Here is a 22,225-nt window from a genome sequence, read left to right on the forward strand (position 1 = left end):
TTTTTTGAAATCGTAGATGCAAAAATATTCATTAGTCTTCTGCACCGCCTAAAATGTACCCAGACCCAATCCTTCTCCAGTCACAGGGTCCACATCTCTGGCAAGCTGAAATGTCACACAGTACCCAGAGGCACACAACCTGATACTAGCGAACAAGCTACACCTTGCTGAAAGTGCCAATGTTGGGTCAAAACAACAGCAGCAGAGGCTGCTGTTCAGCACCACAAAGAATACCTTCTGGAAAAGTCTGGAATAATTAGCCCACTTGACCTGTTTTTTACCAACAGGTAAGAAAAAAAGGCTTTCTCTGTAACTTGACGTCTTTGCCATAAAGATCCCGGTCCAACCCCCTCCAAACATACCAGCATAGCGTGACAGCGCTCTTCCGAGGTCACGGTAGTAGGAAATTGGATGAGATGTTGAGAAGCTGTGCTGGCCTTGATGTCTGTTCATTCGCAGAAGTCTCCACCCTTCAAGTGATCCCTAATTGACCAGTAAGGGACAAAAATGACTGCAAAGGGGCTTTTCAATCATTTTTAATCCCTTATTGCATTATGTTTTACTTAAAAGTTCATCAGTCCAGAGACAAGGTACCGTGTGATTCCAAATTTCAATGCCCCCAAAATGACTATTCAACGGAAAGCACATTTCAGTTCCTCTCCAGATAAATTACAAACCAGCCAGGTTAAGCAAATTATAATATATAAAGGACCATGGGTGTGGTTTCACCTCAGACCCATGTGTCAACATTCTGTATTGCTTGTCTCTATTTTACACAGTACAGGCCTGATTCTGCCACGTTGTTGCCATTACACTCCCTCACGATATAGTCCCGATCCTGAAAAAAATTTGACAACTTGCCCTTGAAAATATTGACCCAATTACATGCAAGTCACTGAAATGACCTACATAAAAAGGGAAAGTACAGTTATTTGCAAAGATAGTAATTTCAATTTAGTTAACACTCAAACACCTGAGCTGCTTAAAAGGTGGCAAACAAATTCTGGTAAACAAAATGTTAATAAAATTAATTATGTAGTAGTATTCTATCTGGTTAAAAATATGCTGAACTTCATAATAGTCTTCTACAACTTCGAGATATCACTGTCATCAGCCAGTACCACCATTTATTTATTTATTTAAACTTAACTTCTGTTCTGCCAAGATAATCACATCTTAAGATACGAGAAGCTGTTTTCACAGACACATGTATCATCCACTAGTGTTCCTTGGCTGCCGCTTAGTTGTTATTTTTTCCTGAATAAGACCACCTCTGCGAGACAGAAAACACTCTGCTAAGTTTATTTATAAAAAAATACGCTAACATCTAATGAAAAACAGACTTTGTGCAAAGTGATAGGTGGCTCTATCCTTTAAAACTCACAGTCAGGAAATGACCATTATTTTCATTTGTGGCTGTGCACATACTATGTTTGTAGAATTCATCCTAACAGTGTATTTTAAAGGCATCTTGCAATGGCTACTGCATTGATATGCACAATGCAAATACACTGTTTCCCAAGAGTTCTATTTGTTCCTTAAAATATATGAAATATGCCAATGCTCTTTTAGTGAACAAGTAATAAAATCTGCATTAGTATCCGACACAGAGTGTGAATTCATGCCTTAAGATCAGAGCTGCTTAGATAGCAAATTATCTGCATCATTTCACATTTACCAGCTAGAGAGCTGTCCAGGTACAGTCTGTATACAGTCAGCATTAGAACAATCAATGTCTACATGAATACAGGACTTCGTGTCCTGTGGTTCTTGCTGAATATCCATGTAGTACATAGAAATATATGTAAAAGAACAACAGTAATCCAGTAATCTAAGACTTCAATGTAGGAGTCTGACAAGAGTCAGGCTGGCACAGCAGCAGCTAGTGGCATGGCACAGTGGAAACACTAGTAAAGCAGTCAAATACTCAGTAATCATGCTGGTTTGGTGCAGAGTAAGACACTGATTGGGCTTTGATACATTACAAGTTCAACTGGGCCCATTAAAGTACATCTCTGAGTAACTATAGTGCTCTGTCATGTTGATCCCGGAAACTCTGATGGCCGATACAGAGCAGAAAAGACAATCTGCTTTCTCATTTCTTTGAACATCACTTTCACACAACCAAGCAAAAGTCACAATATGCTCTGCACTGATGCATAGCAGAATAAAATGTATTTCTAGGAAAAAAATCATCAAGTCATTGAGATTTCACACATAATAATGTAAGCATATTTGACGCAAAAACATGAAGAAAAGGGAAGTCAGTTCCTTCTAAATATGTTTTTTTACTCAAGTAGCCCTACAGATTAGTGTGTGTGTGGTTTATATATATATATTTACAAAAAATTGAACCTGCATAATATGGAACTGTATATATGGAATTATATATACATAATGGAACCCATACAACAGTCATAAAATGGAACCCAATCCTGTTCTTCAAATTATCAGCTTGTTTCCCCAACCACTAGCACTGATTATACAGAACAGCAATTTTCTCTATCTTCATATACTGTGAAACAAGAATAGTTCTTGTCTCTGAGCACCAGTAACAGCTCTTTGGGTTTGTCCCATTATGCACAACCTATGTCAGTTTTTTCCATGTATCCTTCTCTACAGGTTCTCCACATCCTGTTCCACCTCGTCAGTCCATACTGGTATCACTGTATGCACAGCTTTGTATATCTGTCAGATGAGAGAAAGCAGAGCTATCTGCTCTTTGGGTTTCCAAAAGACTGCATTTGGGCCATACAAAGTAGCTCTTTTTCAGCCCTAAGAACTACAGGAGCAAGCAACTTACATATTTGAATTCAAGTCACTTATCAGATTACCACATTCACCACCAGAAATTCTTGTTACTATTTAACTCTTCTTGCAATCCTATATATCCCGTCTCATTCTAAAACTTCATTCCCATCTGATTTGTGATAAACATACAAAACAGTGTTAAAATCCCTAATAAATTTCTTATTTGGTTTTGGAACTGTTGCCCCTATGAACTTATCACTGAACTTTTGACCTAACATCTTAAACTCTCTTCGCAATTGGAGTCTTCATATTTTCATACCCACTAATTTTTTAGTCCTGAAGATAAACTAGATAAACAATGGAACAAAAAAATCACACAAGCAGTCAACTCCACTCTTTTGGCTATTATCACTTCATTTCAATAAATGATAGGGCTATTATATTCCAAACTGTCTTCTGCAAGAGAATACTGATCTATGCAATTCATCACTGATTTTATAGTGAGTGTCAGAAATTAAGTGATAAACTATTTCATATTATATGCAATAGAAAAACTTCCTATATAGTTTCAAGTGCAGATAATATACTCAATGAGCACTTCAAAAATATTTTTGCATTCTAGTATGCAAAAGTAGCCTGCACAAATTACGTGAAAATTTCACCCCAATTAAGTGAAAAGAAAATTATCGACATGCAAATTTGCCTTGCATCTCAGTTCAGAAACACAGGCTAGGTTTCAAGAGAAACTGGGCCAGATGTAAGGCATTTCAGTTTGCTGGTGAACCCAATATGAAATAGCTCATACACAGAAAGGCATAATGCATATATAATTACAGTGTCATACTCATACACAAAAGATAGACATGTGGTGAACTTCAATACCCCCTCAAAAAATAATTCACTAGGCACCTTCCAGCATTTAACTTACAATCTTCCCACTAGTCAAAAGTTCCCAATCAGTATTGCCTAATGAAGGGGGTACCCAGAAGAGTAAGGCATATTTTTGCCTCAGTACCTGGCATGCTAATTACCTTTTTATGCCTTGGTTTACCCGTGTGTAAAACAGGAGAAACAAAACCTTTATAAATCACCTTTCTAAACTGCTTTGAGATCTGCTGATAAAGAGGGAATGAGGGAAACCATCTCTAAGCAGTCTGAAACAGGTAGCACTTCAAAACAAAACAAAACCAAACAAATGAACATTAAGGTTTGGGGTTTTTTGGTTGGGTTTGTTGGTTTTTTTTCTTTCTCTAATGTTGGAGCTTTCAATACCCAATCAGCCAGTCATAGTGCTGCATTGTTTTATTATAAAGTGGATCAGAACAGACAAATTAATCAAGTCAGGACAGTGAGTGCACTTTGTTTACATGCTATATCCTGTACATATCTTTCCTAGGTTCAGACTGAAATCCAGCTCCAGCTGCAACAGCTTTCAGGCTGACAAATCTTTCTGGAGCTGTGCCACACAGTGTTTCAGACCTGGAAGGTGCTGCAGGCAGGCACTTTCACTACACTTCTTAAAACCCCATATATCAAGTTTTCACACATTAAATATTCCTGCAAAGGTATACCTGTCGCAGTTTAATGATATGCACCATCCAATCTTTGGGCACTCATTTCTTCTGCCCGTATAATTATCAGGATTTTAAATCTTTCATTTCTAAAGAGTGGAATTTCTAAAGAGTGGAATTAAAATATATCTAACCTATTAAAAAGAGGATACTCCTAACTACAGTATAGACACTCATTTAAAGTTCACTCTCAAAGAGCTTAGGGTAATAGATTTTGAAAATGTGTCATTTTTGATATATATGAATATTTTGGGGTACAGCTAAATCTTTACAAAATTTCCACTGCTGACACAGCTGGAAACTCTGTCACACTGATGGAAACTAAGGCAGTTCAGTAAGCAAAGTAATGCAAATATGTCGAACCACCTAAATTTTTTAATTATTGTAATCAATTCAGTGTTCCACCAAGCTAACTTAGCATGGTTATAAAAGTCTTGCTGGTAATCACAGAGAATGAGCTGTACAACTGCCTGGTTTCTTCAACATTTGTGAAAAATATGATTATCCCAAACGGGTTTTGAAAACACAGGTTTTCTGACTTTCCATATATATATATAATCTTATATATATATGCGCACATATACATAAGTGTGTATGCATACATATATATACCTACATGTACAGCTACATTTCAGCAAAATCATTAGGTTGTGTTCTCAGCCCAGCAGTTAAAGCAGATGGGAATACGGAGCCATTTCTCAGCTCGGGTCCCTGAAAGGGGACTCGGCAAGGTGCAGGACAGAGCAGGTGCCGCAGGTGAGCGGCCTCAGGAGCAGACGCCTCAGCCAGGGAGGAGGCAGCAGAACTAAGGGGAGGAGAATGAGAACGGCAACAGCTTGGGAGTGCTCAGGGATCCCCTACAAAACCCCAGGAACTTCTGCCTAGCATCTGCATTTGATAGGAAACATTGGCGAGCACTTCCTTCCGACACACTACTTCAGATTAGAAAAGGGATGCGAGAAATGAAAGAGTTAAATACCTACATTTATATAGAGGTTTAAGATAATCACATATAGAGTGATTATCCTAAATCCTAGAGAGAGAGTGTTTTGCTTGGTTTTTTTCTCCTCAAGCCTGCACCTTTTGTCATAATGAAATGCATAGTCAGCCCTCACTTGGTAAAATATTTGTGTTGCCATGCAGTTAAACAAATGGTTTTTTCATTTTCTTTTAAAATAGCCTCCCACCCATGTTTCTCTAAACAGTGGCCCATCAGTCCAGCTGGATAACATGTACAAGCCAAGCAGTAAAGTCTCCTCTTGCCCCCATTAAAAGGGTCCTTTCCTTATTTCATCAGCCAGAACACATGGGGAAATAATAGGACTTCAAAAATAATGGAGTACATCTGAAAGAAATTCTGATTCCATAATATTCCCACATTCCACTATAACTCTCAGCATCCAATCGGCATTCGGCACAATAGTTTTAGCACAGGCAAGAGCAGAAGATCAAGGTAATCTTTTCTTATTTCTGTTACACACTGATATTCATAATTCTATTGTGTGCTCTTTTTCCTCTATTTTTATTCTTTCCGATTCTTTGTATGAAATATGAAGAACTTGCAAGTATGATTATCAAATTTATGGTGTATGCTTGCTACACTGCACATTATAGTCTCACAGTCATTTGCCCTGCAGTATGAAAGATTTGCATAGTGTTTAAATGGGAGAGATCTATACAAACTATAGTTAAAATATTATTACATTTATATGTTTTTCTATATGAACTAGTAAAAAAAAATAATTCTTTATTCCACTTTAGGGCAACATTTTACTACAATTAAATGAAAAGGCTTAGCTCTGCTACTTCTTTGAAAAGAATCATGACCAAAAAGACACAATTTTAGGAAACATAACTGGAAGATGATAAAGAAAATCTCTCTACTTCCATATGAGGCAATATCACAACCAAATACATCTTGTTGATATTTAAAATCTGAACATATTCCCTTCTGTAATTCTTTCATCTGTGTGCACAATTTATACAGGAGCTTTGAGAGAGAAAAGAATGAAGCGCTAGCCTTTAATCCCGAGGGTTTTTTATGTGGTGTTGTTTTTGTTGGGTTTTTTAATTCATTATACTCTCCCTTTCCCATCACTGGTGACCATCACTGCAGCACCATACCTCCAGCTGTGAGCCTGAACGTACAGCTCCCTGAAGCCAAAACAAGTGCTGCTTTTCTGATTTAGAACAAGGGACGTTGGAAGAGGGGGAAAGCTTAAGCTTCCATTCCTTTTGAATTTCAGTGTCACCTCTGTAATGGAGTATATGACACAGCAACCTAGACAATATGACAAATTACAGGAAAAGCTGCAGCAATTAAGATTACAGAAAATTATCAGATCTTTTAGCAGCAATTTAATATTGTGTCACCTTCAGAGGGAAAAACTCCTTAAACCATATTTTACATGAAATATCTGATAAACCGTACACCTAATTTGTAAGGTTTTTCTGTTACAGAGCACAAGATGAAATCTTATGTACCTGACATTACTCCTCTCAGGGAGGACTATCGCCTAAGAGGAGAGAAATTCTCTCTTGCAGGAAATTCAGCGCATGTTAGACACAGACAGAAGGATGGATGGAAAGAAGGAAGGAAGGAGGGTAAATATCAACAAGTAAAAGGACAGAAGATTACTTTGGCAGTTGTGCAACAGTTACAGAAAAAAAAAATTAAAAGGAAACTATTTTTTTTCTCCTCATGAAGTCCAGAGTACACATTTTATTATAGTGAGCACTGACTTAATTTTCCAAGACTCAGCCTGAGACAACAGCAGCTGACTACAAGCTCAGCACAGGAGACTAAAATTAGTATTTTAAAAAGTCTTTTTATTCTCATAAAATTTGTACATTAAAACTGACATTTTAAAAGGTTACTTCTGTAGAGAGGAACTAGCAGCTATCAAAATCTAAAAACACCAATCAAATGTAAACGTGTTTCAAACCAAACTTCGGTTAGCGCAGACAAAGCACCATGCCAAACACCGGCGCAGAGCAGGAGAAAGCTTTAAGAAAATTTATAAATTAGGTAAATCTTCAAGTTATAGAATTATTGCATCAAAGCTGTAGTGTAGACATCCTAGTGCTAACTGCCAAATAGCCTGCATTATTCTACATTGTTAACCATAGTAAGTGGATTTCCTACCACTTCAAACAAATTACCAATTCCAATTGAGCACGTTTGTGATATAGCCAGAGAAAAAGGCTTTCTTTCAAACTTGGCCTGTTTTATTTTTCTGCCCTACTATAGAATACACCTTATTCCATATGGATTTTTATATGCATTAGGGTAAGAAAAATGCAGCTACTCATTAACATGTCCACAAGTGTATTAAAATTACATTCACCCCAGTCTTTTATATGTAAGTTTGTTTTATCTATCACATACAGCTGTAAGTAGAAGAGACAAGTTAGTCCAAGGACATAATGTCTTTCAGGCTCTATAGCACTTAGCAGGTTACTGTGCCTCCAAGGTCTAACAGATTTAACCAAGACTTTTCACACAATCAGGTAAAGAGAGCTAAGCCAGTCAGCAGATGTCCCATTCAGATAACAAAGAGAATATTTTAGTGACAATGTGAGAAAACAACAGTAAAAATGGTAGAGAAACCCACTGAACCGTAGCGCTCTTTTTTCCTTTACCAAGAACCATTGAGTGGAGTTTGACTATGACACTCACTGTAGTCTTCAGCAAAGGGAAAGTCCGTCATACAAGCTTTGTCACAAGAGACCCAAATAAACTGTTATAAGAATCGACTACATCAGTGCTGGACAATCTTCTATATTTTAATTTCCTCTATGGATTTAGGATGAATTCATAGATGAACTGTTAAAATGCTAGGCTAACAGATGAAAGATTCTTGTCATGCATGTCATCACTAAATTGATCTACAACAAAATGTCGCTGCATTTGTATCTTCAGTTTCACCTCAATATACCGCAGGTATTTAGTGTCCTCGAGTCTGAGTTGGCAATATTAAAACTTGCAAACAAGGAATGGCTATTAGTATCCAAAATGGCTATAGTCAGTTGCAAACCCATGAAAAGCACTGTGGTGTGAACAAAGCCAGTTTTAGCATTTGTTAAGGTCACTTCAGTTCTTCAAGTGGCTCTTCTTAGAGTCCATTACCTCAGCTAAATACGTTCAGCAAACCATAATAATGATGGAGATAACCCATCTAAAGAAACCAATTTGGGGTGTGGTTTTGAATTTGAATCAGGGAAAAGATGACTACACACCCCATGCTCTCGCTCTTCTCTAAGGCCAAGTTTAAATAAAGAAGAATACTTTTCAGTTATCTTGGACCACATTTCAATGGCAAGGGAACTGTGAATGAAAGAAGTTTACAAAGAAGACTGTTAAACATTAAAGTATAGTATAATCACTGTATGAATTAGTCATAGCCAGTTTAGACACTGTCCAACCCACTTTCCAACCATCTGCAACAAATGTGCTCCATTAAAACAGAACCATATGGAAAACAAGCTAGCAATTAACACAGCTTCTATGCATACCTCTAATACAGCACAGATTTCAAACTTTGAGTGAAACTGACTGCTGAATTACTTCCATATTGCTGCTGTTTAGACCTTGGCAACGCATATTTATCCTCACTCACTACAGTATGTCATCCCAAGATACTGCTATATCATCAAAATAAGCATGAAAAAACCACCCACAACTGAGCCACTCATTGTGGTTTATAGCCTCTGTTAATAAAATATTTGCAGATCAAAGTATAACAGACTTTTTCAAAGATGCATAATACGTTACTTACCAGTCATTATCAAACCTAATAGCTAATGCAGGGCAAATCGATTAATTTAATTGCTAATTGGTAATATCTTGTACTATTAAACAAAACTGCTTCAGGTTTGAGTAGCTTTCTGCTCTCCCAGGTTATCTGAAGTGCTAGAGATGCTGCACTTAACACTGTTATCATTTCCCAATCCAAAGGGGACATGCAGAAATCCTAGTTCCAAAATTCAGAGCCCTTGAAAATCCTCACAAATAGTAATAATTTGGTTATTTTTCTTTAATAAAATAAGGAAACTAAAATACTTCATAACTGTATCTGAGTGTACAAGACCCAGAAAGTGAAGCCTGCTATAAACAAAAAGCTGATTATAAGCAAAAGGTTTTTTTCCTTATTCAAAGTGAAGTGTAAGTGCTCCGTACATACTATGTGTCCTTTTCTACCCAGTCCATTGGAGCTCTTCACTTTAAAAGCCTGGCTCTTTAATTCAGCCTACAGACATTTGCTCTCTTATGCTCAACAGTTCAGTCCATGAGGTTTGGTCAAGGTGGTGAAGACCCACAGAATCATGTAGGTTGGCAGGGACCTCTGGAGGTCATCAACTCCTGCCTCCAGCTCACAGTAGCTCAAGTTGCTCAGATATTTGTTCAGTCAAGTTCTGAATATCTTCAAAGAGGGGGAAATTGTAAAAGAAAAGTTAAATACTGTACTAGAAAAAAATACATACCTAAATGATTTAAAACATGGCATTTCCAATGCAAATTAAGTTGCCTTAAATCATGTAATCTTAAAATTGGGGGAATTTGTATTTGTTTTTTTAAATAACCAATATTTATTTAATTAAACAAAGAACATCATAAAGCAAAATCATTCTAGTTCATCAAAGCTCCCGTATTTCCTAAGTTGTCCAGGACGAAGTGAAAAAACTAAGTACAGACATCATTTTGCTACAGACTTCTGAATTTTACAAAGGAGAGTTACAGAAGAGATTCATTCCATTAAATATTACCTCAGTGCCTACATGATTTCAAAAGCACTGAAATTTTTGAAGCAGCCTTTCATGACTCTACATCATCCATGGGCCACACTGTTTCCAAAGACCCACAATAAAACATGAAAAGCCTGGAAACTAAAGATTTAGAGGCAGAATTTCCCACACGAATTTAATTCTGTTCACACAGAAGTTTCTCTCCCATTAAGCAGAAAACAAGAAGAAACTGTAAAACAAGCTCCGCATTTATTCCTGGGTGCTTTTCACGCCTTCAAAGGCTTCAATACCAACAGTATTAATAGAGCCCTATGGCAATAATACACTGTCCAAGCTTAATACATTGATGAAACAATATAGCTTAGCTATTATTATATATGTCCGTAGCTGCTTCTTGGTTTTGTCCTTAGAATTGTCAATTGTAATAGCTGTATAGAAGACCATATGATGTTTGGTGGTGGATTTTAAGTACCAGCATTTCAAGTCATGTAATTATACTCCAATTTTCATTTCTTCCAAAAAGGAAAGTTCTAGAAAACCTTCTCCTGAAGATGTCCTTGCACATATGACACACCCACAGGCTTATGCACATTAACAGAAATAAAAGGATATAAACATGCATAACTTTAAAATTAATGGTTTGGGGAGACATTATCAGCAATACTTGAATACCTAATACAAACAATAACTCATTTTGTCTTAAAAATATGCCTATAGCATCTGAAAGAACTGAAGCAGCATTAAATGGGATTCTGATTAACGACACTTTGGTTTAATAAAAAGAAGGTTGCAGTGACAGCCATATTAAACATCAGTTTGCAAATATGACTTTAAATAAACCATACGCATATATCAAAAATTGGCCTTCTGCCACTACATTTATTTTTACATTCATTAGGTAAATGATATATTGCCAGAAAGTCCAAAAAATATTCAAATGGCATTAGGACCGCAAAAAATGCAGTGCTTTGGAATTAGCACCTAAACCTTCTGCATCCCCCATAAATTCCGACTAATTAAATTCCTACTATGTTATTCCTCCTGTTTTCCTCACAGCTGTTTTATATATTTTCACCTGTTTCACTTCCCTTTTTGTTCAAGTAACAAAAAAAGCTTAACCTTACTTGATTGACAGAAAGAAATAACAATATTTAATTAACATCACTTCATATGTGACGAATCTTAAAACTCTGCTCAGTCAATAAGGCTCTACGAAAGTATTCCCCCAACATTTTTAAAAGCTTTTTAAGAAAGCTCAGAACACTGTGTTCTTAATTCAAAAGCACATGCCGAGTTAATTATGGTCTTATGCTTTGACCAAAAGTAGGATTTGTGGGATTTTCTTTTTCTTAAGTCAAAGGATTCAAAAGTAATTTATGAATGATACTGAAATAATGCACGAATTAGCTGCTAACATGCTGTTAGTTTCAAGCGTTAATTTTTTTTTTAATGTACTGGGAGGGTCAGCATTAAAGTCACGCTGATTTGAAACTCTATTTATACTAAAAACTACGTTAACTAAACAATCATGCTATTTTACAGTCCTCCTACTTGCTTTCAGGTTATTGCTCTTGACGAGGTTACTTGTTTGAGAGATTTCAGTGCAATTTCTGCCAGTTTAAATACAGACGTTTCCATAGCTAAACAAATACTGGAACAATGTCACATATACTCTCCCTCGAGTCACTATTTCTTTATGTGCTGATATTTAATTCATGTTCCTCTATCTGTGTGAGCAGTTATACTATAGGTGGATACTATACACATTCTCATACCTTACTGTTTGTCTGTTTAAGCAACTTGTTTTCCCATGATCTTGTTATTACCAACACATTTTCAAAGGGGGTCACAAACGGTTCAAGGCACATACTCAGGTGTGCATGTGTGTGTGCACACAAATGTAAAATGGCCACAATTTAGTCATGTTTATCAAAAGTATTGCTATCTATTTCTCAGCTGGATTTTAAAGAGCATCCAATTTCCTGTAGATTATTGATTTAAAATGTGATTTCAGGCTCTAACTCACGTGGGATCGGCACCACTTCTCTCCCACACGATAGCTGACAGGCAGAAAGGGCACTCAGGCTGAAGCAGCTTAAGGAAGGAAGAACCACAGACAGTTTTCTCCCTGACTTTCCCCTTCCCTTTGGGATATGTTCCTCAACTGACAAACAGCAGACTGAGCCAGGCAGAGGCCACGAATGTCACACTGCAAGGCCTTCCCCAGCTCCAGCCAAACACTTACCCAATCCTAGCTTGGTTCAAGACCAAGCTGAATTTCCCTGAATTTCTCCTGCTATTCTAACAGTTTCTATATTAACTTCTTTTTTATCATTAACAATAAAGACTAATAACCATAAGCATTAGTCCAATGCATTCTGACAATCATTTCTGTTAGGATAATTTTAGTACCATATAAAATTATTTCAGCAAGATACTGTTCTCTAAGAAATGGAGGAATCAGTTATTCTCTAAGAACAAGGTATGTGGAAGATTAACATGCATAGGATTTTGCCATAATATTATGAACCCTTGCCTAACACTTTTACATCCATTCTGACCACCTTACACCTCTTGCCACAGTAACTAAATGAGCTCCATACGACTATTTAGTTATTTGCAGAGGGAGTACGTTTTTAAATCAACCAATGCAAAATGTGAAGTCACTTCTGCACTATCCATTCAGCAAATAAATATGATCTAAAAGTAATGTATTCTACAGCTCGTGTTTCTACTGCATAATTCCATAGATTTTGAAAATGTCTTCAGCATGTTCAATCATCAGTAAGGTCAGGGTTGCCAGTGGCACAAATCCAGTATTGAATTCTTTGCTAAAATAATGCAGAAAAATTACATAGCATTGTGATACAGAATTAAGGAAAAGGCCATGCCCATTCAGACTCAGGGAAGAGTACGGCTCAGAGTACGACCAAAAGGGAATAATGCAAAAGCAGTATAAATTTAGTGACATTGAGCCTAAGTTTGGGGTATCGAGCCTACGTGGTGAGAAAGGGCGCTTGGGTGGCCACAGTCAGGGACTGCATGACACGAAGTTCCGGTGACTGCAGCAGAAGCCTGTTAAAAGAAGTGTCAGCCTGGCCATCACAGGGGCCAGGAAAATGAGGGAATCGGAGCTCTCACAATGAAGACAGAAGTTAGCAAGAGTAATACATCATAAACGCAAGCATATCCACTTCTGTATCTTGATGCAAGAGAAAGAGCAGCTTGTCAAGTAGCAAATAATGTTTCTACTTCCATCAGATTTTCAGTAGCTTTGTATGTAAGACACTTTTATACTGAAAATGTGCAAAACATGAATATTTCTTCACGGAATAAAATGCCAATATTACTTTAAACAATATTTTTTTAAAAAAAAGCTGCAATGACTGGAGTGATAGGAAAAATGATAGCTGCTTAAAAATTTTTCTCAATGCTGTCTGAAAAGCCAAATAATTTTCTATTTAATTTCTTCTACATTTTAGTTTCACTATTTGCAATATCTGCCAATATAATGTAAGGATGGATTTAGGAGTAAGAGCGGATTTAGGAGTAAGAGCAGATTTAGGAGTAAGAGCAGATTTAGAATTTATAACAGTGTTACAATTTGTAAGATACATATTTTTAAAAAAAGAATCACAAATTCAGACTTCTGCTTGAAAAGTTTGAAAGTGCTATTTGGATTTTTTTGTCCAATTTTCTTTATAAACCCCTTGCTTGTAATGTTTTGTATCCATTTAAGAGATGAACCAAACCAATTAAAAAGACAGGAGGAATATAGACTGTGGCAGAATAAAGGAGAAGAAACATAAATTAAGAATGAAGAGGAAAAAAGCAAGCGATGAGTATATACTTAGGTCTTAGAATGTATCAGTTTTAATTCTGACATCTCAATACTAATGTTTTGGGTGCCTTAGTTCTATAATGTATACAAAGCATATTTATAAACCTATATCATCAAAAGTATTAATCATTAAGAGAACATCAGTAGACCTTTGAGCATTTTTTTCCTCAAGTACCTAGCAGAGAAAGACTGTCAATAGTCCTAAAATATTTGTGATGGTATCCCCCTCTTCTTTTACTCAGTAATCTCAGTCTTATGCTTGAATAGATGAAGGAGAAAAAGGCTTATTGATTATTCAGTCAGTGATGTCTCTTGGATAAACAGAAAAAAGGTTTGCCACAGAAAATATCTACAATGAACTCAAGATAATTAGGGGGAAAAAGTGACAAACAACTCTTCATTCATCTGCTAGAGAAGCTACTGCATTTCTAGCCCAGAAAAACCAATTATTCAGACCTTGCCTCCTCCATTTCCTACATTGCTTCCTTCTTCTGACGAACAAGAGACCTTTCAACACAGATGTGGTAGTCTTGCTTTCTTTTCTGTTTTCTGCCCACAAGTAAATTTATTGCTCACGCCAGGTTGACAGCCTCAGAAACTGAAAGGGCTCCATTTATCCACAGAACAGACACTCCACTGGCCACGCAGGCCTCTTCACATTACCCACCAACCTGCTTTGACCTTGACCCAAAAGGAGCGAATGTCAGGAGTGGGCAGATAGATCAAGTGCCATTTCCATTCCAAGCCTCATATGATTCCTGAAGCTGCCAAAAAAGCTATCAAGTAGTGCCAGTAACCATGGGCCTAGCCCTGTGGACACCTTTGTGGATTTCAACCATCAATTAACATAATACAGAGAACCTAAGTGTCAAACTGTAACAAATATAGGCTATTATTTACTTGGCTGAGTTCAAATCAGAGACCTTTGGGATGACAGGTTCCGTTTCTAATTAAATCTTTCCTTTGCAATCCAGTCCCATGAGTGGGGGGTGGGGGGAGACACCACCACCCTAACAAATGATGAAATCAGCATTTAGTAGTACAAAGAGAAGAGAGGCTCGAAAACTAAAGGTCATGAGCCCAGACCAAACACAAACATTTATTTTCTGTGTAAACCAATACTGGAAGCCTTACCATGAAGCACAGTAGGAAGAGAATCACCCTTCAGATGCTAACTTTCAGCTGCACCACCCTCAGTAGCTAAGTTTTGTTGCTAAGCATCTGTTGCTCGTTGTTGGAACTTACGCTTGCCTTTTTACGTTTAAAAGCATGCACTTTAAGTGGAAACCAAAATGGTTACTGCAGAATGCAAGCTGAGGTGTTTCCCCACTGAAAAGAGATCTTACAGTAAAAGAGAGAGATTAGCCCAAGTTATACCTAGATGTATCAATGAAAAAAGCTAAGGCAGGAAGGACTGCGGAGAAGTTGCTGCATATGGTTGGTGACTAAGGCAACCAGTTTTTAAGGGAATTATCATACATTACCACCTAAATAACCAGTTTTGTAGCTCTTCTAAGCTTTGCTGTAAAGACCAAAATTGAAATAAGAAAGCTTCAAAGTGGACATAAGGAAAACCTTTTTCACCATTAGGAGAGACGAGCAGTGGGCAGACTGCCGAGGAAGGTTGTGCTGTCTCTATCCTTGGAGGTTTGTCAAGACCCACCTGAATAAAGCCCTGAGTAACCTGGTCAGACCTCACAGCTGACCCTGCTGGGAGCAGGAGGTTGGACTAGAGACTTTTTGAAGTCCCTTTCAAGCTGAATTATCCTATGATCTTCATCTTGAGGCAAATATCAGACAAATGTGACTGAAAAACACCATGACACTGCAATGGATATGAATGCATAGCAGCCAAGGCACTAAATACTACCTGAATGACAAGACTTTTTATTCTGAAGTTCTGGACAGAGTACTATGAATATTACTGCTGTGAATACAGTGCAAAAGCAAAAATAAATTTGTTTATAATATTCCTCCTACCATACTCTCTAGTCACGAGTAAATGTACCATTACAGAACCATTAGTGTGCAAAGCCTTGAAGGTTTTGGATGCAGAGAATTACATAGGAGAGTACCCTGAATGATGAGTAACGTGGCTAATCCTGGTGTATAGACTGGAATCTGAACCAGTCTTTCAGACAGCAACAGATGTTATAAGACTTCAGACAGCTGGCCACAGCTTCCACTGCTGTGCTTGCAATAGCTACACACAGGCAGGCTGTGGAAATAAGAGATCTACACGGTATTGCAAGATCTCTGCATATCTGTGAGATCTCTCTGGTTCTGGGAAAAAGAAGGTACCTTCACGTTGCAGCTCTTTTTGGCATACAGACTCAACCAATGCCCCTCACACTATGTGTGGCTGCTACGAACACACTAGCTCCACTGAATCAGTAACATTCCTTTCAGGAGTACTGCTTCTATACCCATAGTTTGTGTTGCCTTATGTTTTCTGCCCTTTACCTACTAATTTTTATGTAACAAAATATACCTCTGTGGGTCACAGACTTGACTGAGTCCTGACTGCCCAGAAACAACACCCAAGTTTTATTGTGCTCATCCTTTTTTTGATGGAGCTGCACCCTCCTTTCATTTTGCTATTCAGACACTCAGACCACCATCTTACATATTTTATCACTGGAGTTATTCACAAGATTGCCAGCCTTTTGGAAGTAATTTCTTCTTCCACCGCACAGATCCACAGGGAGAACTTAGCCTTTATAGTGAAAATCCTAATGCCAAAATTTACTTTTTCAAATTAAAACTAGATCCAGCAGTCAAACTATTTAGATTGCATTTTGAAACTGCTTCAACAAAGTCTGTTGAGCAAGGATGCACAGAGTATTTATGACAATATATCACTAATAGCATCTCCTCAAGAAATTTAAACCTCTTATAAATTGGTCAGAAGGAAATTTCAACTATGCTTTAAAATCTCTCTTTATGAAAGTCATATATAAGGTTTCTTTCTTCTCTTTCTGTACTCAGAGATTTCAGTGTAAATAACTACTCAGAGTGAGAAGAACACATTCTTCAGTTAAGTATTTATTACAGAAATGACATTATATAAAGACTTTCATACTAAGGTGTGGTCCAGTAATTCTAATCATTGCTCTAACGTTGACCCCTTGTCTTGCTAGCAAAAACTAATCCCATGTGTAACAAGAAGATTAATTTTTTACTTTAGCATTTAGTGTCCTTGTCATAAAATAAACCTTCCTTGTTCCTGTATGTTTCCTATGACTTGATAATCAGTTAGCTTAATCGTCTTTATATTGACAAGGTTGCTCAATAACTCTGCTTTTGGTCTCCGTTGTAATATTCTAAGATCCCCTCAAATGTCATTTCTGTCCTTTTCATCTACTGCAACTGTTCCACTCAAATACATAACAACCTTCAACCTCATCTGATCTTCTCTAGTCTTAGCTGATACCCTTCTCTCACAGCTCTCCACCCCATTTCAGGCAACCACTGTTCCCTTTCACTTTTCATAGACCTACTATTTCCATCCATTCCCCTCTTCTGTCAGAAACTCAGATTTCAACTCTTTTCCCTTGGCTGAGCCTGATGGACCTCATGCCCTTACTGCCTTAACTGACACCTCCACAAATTTCACCCCATTTCTCCCTATAGCTAGGCAGTTAGCAAGTTTTTTAGACAATTCTTCATTCTGGTTCTTCAACAACATCTCTGAAAACTATCCTTTCTTCTTTACATCTATGGCTGAAAAGCTGTAAATGAAGTCTTAACTATTCCAGATTCTTCCTCTTGGTGCCTTCTGTCAAATTCTGTTTCTTGGAATAGTTAAAATTTCTTTTACACTTCCATGCATCTGAATTCTGAAAGAACACTTAACAAAGACAACATCTGTGTATTACAAAGCTGGGACTCTTGAAGGACTTCACTTGGCAGTCCTGCACAAAATGAACATACTAAAATAGAAATTCCCAAAGGCAACATATCAAAAGTCATAAATGCCCAGAATCATTCGTGTGAGTTTCAGCGCCTGTACTGATAATTGGTTGCCGCCTTCTTGGCAAAAATCTACCTATGCCAACTATATTATGGAATTTTAAAGATACAGCATATGCACTCTGGTTTTGGTTAGAACTCAACATGTAGTAGAAATGGAAGCAGGCATTGGATTGTCACAACAGAGGCCAGCATCTGAGTGGAAAGAGCTCTTTCACAGGAAGTTGGTTCAAATAATTTCTTCCCTGTAATTTCAGTTGAAAGTGTTAACCACAGTATGTAATTAACTCAACACTGAAGACCTTATAGTACCTCTCTCCAAACTGTAAACATGCCACAACACAATCATCAGTGCTATGGTACCCGCATCCCCACTTTAAAAAAATATGTACGTTAAAACTAACCATTGCACCCTTCTGAATTTGTATTTTGTAGCACAGGCACAGAGCACTAGAGGAAACAGGAAACATTGTGCTAACATGACTATAGTATTGATGAATAAAAACCATAACCCCCAGGCTAAGCTGCCAAATAAGTAGTGAATTAATTTCTGTAAAGTACTCCAATATTACAAAGGTGTGTTGAAAGGTGTCTGCTCATGTTTCAAATTAAACGCACTGCTGGTCAGCATTAGCACCTCAGCTTTGAACAGCAGCCATTTGCCTATAACACTTCAGGGGCTGGGAAAAACGGATTTGCCGTTCACACTGGAATAATTAGAACATGTCAGGAAGAATTAATTTCCTCATTTTTCAAAAGGATACACAGAAATTACCATGTTATTATATGACAGGGTCCCTTGGAGAATTGTATTAAATTTAATTTCTAGCGCAGCCCACACAACAAATTAAAGTCATAAATAAGATGGAAAGAAGCGGGACGCAGAGCATATGTTTATGGCAATGAGTGAAGCCAAGGGACCAGAAACAACTATCTTCATTTCATTTTATTTAAATCAGCCAGACACTGTGTATCTGAATGACAGCACTTGTTAATGGTGCTGAGATTATAGGCTCCTTAATTTTAGGAAACAGAAGCAGTCACTCAGTATTTGAAATGGTATTTTTTTCTACAATACAGATATTAGTGTAAAGTCACTCCCTTTCGAGGCAGCTTCTCATGGCCCTGCAGCAATGTGCAACTTCATAACATGAGATGCACTTTTATTTTTAATTGTTTTGTTTTGTCTTAGTAACAGAGGACACCTGACACAAATATTTTTAACAGAAATACAAAACCAGGAAAAAGTGACGGGTAGTTGAGAGAACTAAATCTTTGCGTAGGCCGACTATTGCAAGAGTGACAAAGACGATGGGAATAGCCAGTTACCAACATGATTTTATTTGCTACAGTATTTAACTGCCAGTATCTAAAATCATTTTCTACTTTAAGCAATCCCAAATGTTTTAATAATACCCAAAAAAATCAATGCAATATTCCTGCTTGCTAATACTCCAATCACACGAACTTCAGAGCAAGACATACCTCTCCTAACACGCCTCAAATTCTTAGGTCTCTCCTCAGTTCCAGGGAGCCATATGAAGTCCTTTTGCCCCTTCAGTAAAGAACTTGCACTCACAGAAGGATTTGTGAAAGCGGTCATTTTATACAACACTGAAGTCAACCCAACTGCGCTTTAATAACATTTATAAAAATTTAATAAAGGTTTATAAAATATTAACAGTACTTTAACTTATTTTAATACCTCCTTCTATATTATTCTTTGTACATTTCAATTTTTAATTGTTGTGAAACTCATGCACTAAGATGTTAAAATCAGACAGAATTACACTGAACATCCCCTCCTGTCTCTATGCATCCGTAGCAAGTAAGGAGACTTCTTGTTCAAGCTTCTGTATATACAAAGGCATGACAAAGTCAGTGAAATACAGGATTTGATAACATTAAATTCTGGAATACAGGTTGGCACAATTACTACTCATCTGTACTGTGAAACTGCTGTCTACCACAATATTGTATGAAATATCTCTCATTTTAAACCTCAGAAGCTTTTTCAGAAACACTCACTAGTATTTCCCTTAAGAGGAAACAAGAGTTACTCTACAATTATCAGAAATGAAACGTGTGATAACAGGTGATAAGGAAAGTTAACAGAAGCATTCAAAATGACAAAAGCAATTGGTCCAAAGAGATAGACTAAAGTTTGTTTCTGGACAAGACGTTAACCTTTTCTTGTTGATACATGTAAAGTTTCTTTTTCATATAGGCATTTGCTGTGATAGGGGGGAAAAAAACCTAGAGAAATCCTTTGAATGCATTAACCGGCGCACTACAAACTGCCAATAACCAGCTTGCAACCATTTTATCATGCTTGTTAGCTCAAGACAATCTTAAAAAGAAAAGAGAGTTTGCACACTTTAAGAAATAGCTGTCATGGATCTGAGCACTCCCTTGGGTGCAACAAACTTTAAATAATTTGTGAATCAATTAACTGACGACTCTCTACATAACACAGATTTCACACTCCCAGGTCACTGCATTATCAGCTTGATACGAATCATAACATTTTGGAGAAAAGTTCATAATTGAAATCATTAATTAATTTAACAGGAGCTTTTAGTTATGCATAGCATTACACAGCTGTAAAGGAGCAGAGATCAATTAGTTGTTTCTCTGACAATTTTCTCTACTTGGTGGAAAACTTTTCAGTTTGTGAAGCATATTACTTTCATAGCCTTTTATAGCTATTTTAAACTCAAAATGCTCAGAATTATTTTATACAATTCTAATGCAAAAAGAAAAACTCAGGTACTGTGAGGAAGGATCAACTATGACTTTGCAGCACCAGATATTATGTAGTTACCTGCATTCCTTTGGACTTAACAGAAAATAAAAATAATTATATTTAAATGGGGATCAAATATGCTTTACAGAAAAAAACAAACATAACGAGGACCCAAAATGATTGACTCATATTATTGAATTTTTTTATTTCTAACATAGCTAATGATATGTAAGAAAGCTGCAGCACTTACATGAGAAATGCATCAGCATTATAGGAGGATAAGCATTTGCAAAGCGTACAATAAAGAGGGAAAGTTTTCACTAGAATCAACTTGGTGACAGCTGAAGTACTACTACCTCTCCATAGAATTCCTTTACAATTATGAAAGGCTAATATAGAATCATGAGTAAGATTAAAATAATGGAAAACACATTCTGCAGTGAGGCAGCCAAGTGGCTTACTCCATCAAATTTATTGAATAAAAAAAAGACTTTAGATCAGAATCTAGCAGCATGCACATGGAAAAGAAAATATAATAGCAGAGGATTTTTCAACCATACAGACAACCATGGCTGTACACTTAGATTAAACCAATTCAAACTAGAATTATGGCACACAGCTTAATAAGCGAGATAAATTAAACACTAAAACGAATTAACAAAAGGTTCGGTACATCTGCTGTCACTGTAAATTTTTCCAGTCAGGCTACATCCCACAAAGATATATCCTCTAGTCTAGCCATAGCTAGGGGACTTTAGGGGCAGTTCTATGCCTGCATTATGCAAGTCATACTAAATAATTACTATGGGCCCTCTAGTCTTAAAAGTTATGAACCTATTAAAGCTGGAGTTTTTCAAACATGCTTGTGGACTTTCTCCACTGGACTATCATGCAAGCACTCAGGGAAACACCACAACTAATCTCTGGCCCATATTCACATACTCGAAGCTCCTTCGATTAGTTTTTCCTGAAGGATGGACATCTAAACCTTTAAAAGCCCACAGTTTACAATAAATATAGAGACTGATTTAACATAGTAATCAGTCTGGATGAATTTGGTCTAAATTTACTGTCAGTGCATGAGGATTAAATATTTTCTGTCCTCTACCTTTTGTCTGCATTGTCCATTCAGAAAGTAAACTTATCAGCAGAGATACCTTCAGTTCAAAGGAGCTCTACTTGTAGTTGGAGGCTCTACATACTGTAATACAAATAAAATAATAACAACAGGAATCCAATAATGCCTATTTCAGTAATATCTCGCACCTTTGGGGAAACCACTTTGCAGATCTTCATTCTTATGACATAACAGTAAAGTGGACATTTCATGCACATTTACTGATATGGAAACTGAGGCATAGATGTGTTAAACAGCTCACTCAATGACACATGAATGGCAACACAGAGCTAATTTAGAAGTCCTGCTTCCAAGTCTGCTGAACCAGATTTAGCCCATGTTGCATGTCAATATTGTCGTACAGATGCTTTCAAGCACTAGAAACAGGATATCTGATTTTAATCAGTATAGGAATTAGTATTTTTTAAGAGAAAAAATAAGAAAGATTCTTTGTAGTAGGTGAAACCAATTTTCCAAAATAC

At 37.0% G+C, this 22,225-nt stretch overlaps 1 protein-coding gene across 3 annotated transcripts in view; it reads right to left on the reverse strand.

Moving 5' to 3' along the window:
- SOX6 (SRY-box transcription factor 6) overlaps positions 1-22,225 on the reverse strand; it is a 378,993-nt gene that overhangs the window by 275,318 nt on the left and 81,450 nt on the right. Inside the window, exon 1 of one of the 3 annotated variants that reach the window (XM_072864499.1) lies at positions 363-383. The exons of the other annotated variants lie outside the window; for them this stretch is intronic. The gene's annotated coding sequence lies outside the window, so the exon portion shown is untranslated. Of the gene's footprint in view, positions 1-362; positions 384-22,225 lie in introns of those variants that run through there. 3 annotated transcript variants of the gene reach the window in all.

Source organism: Ciconia boyciana, chromosome 6, assembly GCF_034638445.1.
Source record: "Ciconia boyciana chromosome 6, ASM3463844v1, whole genome shotgun sequence".
In the NCBI taxonomy this organism is placed as follows: Eukaryota; Metazoa; Chordata; class Aves; order Ciconiiformes; family Ciconiidae; genus Ciconia; species Ciconia boyciana.